Here is a 1997-nt window from a genome sequence, read left to right on the forward strand (position 1 = left end):
GAGGGTTGCTGGGGGGAGGTGTGTTGGGAGAGGATGGTGGGGGTATGGACATTGGGGAGGGCAGGTGCTATGGTGAGTGATGGTGAGTGCTGTGAAATGTGTAAACCTGGTGATTCACAGACCTGTACCCCGAGGGATAAAAACACATTATATGTTTATAAAAAATTAAAAAAAATAATTTAAAAAATCCATTAAAGAAAAAACACATATTGCAAGCCCAGAGCTAATCTCATATTCAATCAAAAAAGTTTGAAAGTTTTCCCCTTAAAGATCAGAAAAAAGACAAGTGTGTCCACTTTCACTACTCTCATTTGACATAGTACTGGATGTCCTAGCCAGAGAAACAAGGAACACAAAGAAATAAAAGACTCCAAAAAAAAGGAAGAAGTAAAATTTTCTTTTTTTGGATAACATGAACTTACATGTAAAAGAATCCTAAAAAATTCATAAAAATTTTGAATAAACAAATTTAGTAAAGCTGCCAAATACAAGATAAATATATAAAAGACAAGAATTTTGTTTTGTTTCGTATTTTTAATAGTTTTTCATGTCATCCTTGCTCAGTGATCACGCTAATCTCTGCATCATTCCAATTTTAGTATATGTGCTGCCAAAGTAAGCACAAGACAGGAGCATTTTAACACTCTAATGATGAACTATCTGAAAAAATAAAGAGAACAATCTAATTCACACTAGCATCAAAACTAATAAAATACTTAGGAAAAGATTTAACTAAGAAGATGAATGATCTGTACCCCATAAACTATGACATTGATAAAGAAATTGAAGGAGACACAAATGGAAAGATAACTCATATTTATGAATGGTAAGAATTAACATTGTTAAAATGTCCATACTACCGAAAACCATCTGTAAATTCAATTCCTATCAAAAATCCAATGTTAGGGGCGCCTGGGTGGCTCAGTGGGTTAAGCTGCTGCCTTCGGCTCAGGACATGATCCCAGGGTCCTGGGATCGAGCCCCGCATCAGCCTCTCTGCTCAGCAGGAAGCTGCTACCTCTTCTCTCTCTGCCTGCCTCTCTGCCTGCTTGTCATCTCTCTCTCTCAAATAAATAAATAAATAATCTTTTAAAAAATCCAATATTGTGTTTTTACAGAAGTAAGTAAAGAATCCTAAAATTTATATGAGACAAACAAATAATCAAAGCAGTTCTGAGAAAGAATGAAGAAGCGAAATTACACTTCTTGATTTGAAACTATACTACAAAGCCCCCATGCTCAAAACAATAAAGTATACTGGCATAAAAACAGACCAATAAACAAGTAGAACAGAATTGAGAGTCCAGAAATAAATCTTTTCATACAGTCACCTAATATTTGACAGGGGCCAACATATGTAATGGGTAAAGATAGTCTGTTTCAGTAAATGATATTTAAAACTGAATAGTCACATAAACCAGCATGAAACTGGAACCTTATATCACTCATAAATCTTAACTTGAAATAGATTAAAGACTTAAATGTGATGCATGAAACTAAATTTCCTAAAGGAAAACATAGGAAAAATTCTCCTTGACATTGGTCTTGCCAATAGTTTTTTGGATACCAGACCCAAAAACACAAGCAAAAAAAAAAAAAAATAAATAAATGGTATTATATCAAACTAAAGTTTCTGCATTGCCAAAACAAAGGGAATGAAAACTCAATCCACAGAATGGAAGAAAATACTTACAAATCTTATATCTGAAAAGAGGTTAATAACCAACAGATACAAATAGAAAATAATATATAATTAAAAAAATAGCAAAAGGATCTCAATAGACTTTTTATTCAAAAAAGTTATATAAATGACCAACAGGAGCATTAAAAAGTGCTCAACGTAAAAAACTCAGGGCAAAGTCATTATGTGTTGTTTTTGTTTACCTCTGAAAAACACAGCAAGATATTACTACCTATTAGAATATATACTACCAAAAAATTAAAACTAACAAATTTTGGTAAATATTGGGGAAAATGGGGAACTTATGCACTGTGAT

At 32.8% G+C, this 1997-nt stretch overlaps 1 pseudogene; it reads right to left on the bottom strand.

The window, feature by feature from the left end:
- Positions 1–509: 509 nt before the first annotated feature.
- LOC123394007 lies at positions 510–623 on the bottom strand (annotated as a pseudogene).
- Between the last annotated feature and the right edge of the window lie 1374 nt (positions 624–1997).

Source organism: Mustela putorius, unplaced genomic scaffold, assembly GCF_011764305.1.
Source record: "Mustela putorius furo isolate JIRA1106 unplaced genomic scaffold, ASM1176430v1.1 tig00001145_pilon_pilon_pilon, whole genome shotgun sequence".
NCBI classification, from domain to species: Eukaryota; Metazoa; Chordata; class Mammalia; order Carnivora; family Mustelidae; genus Mustela; species Mustela putorius.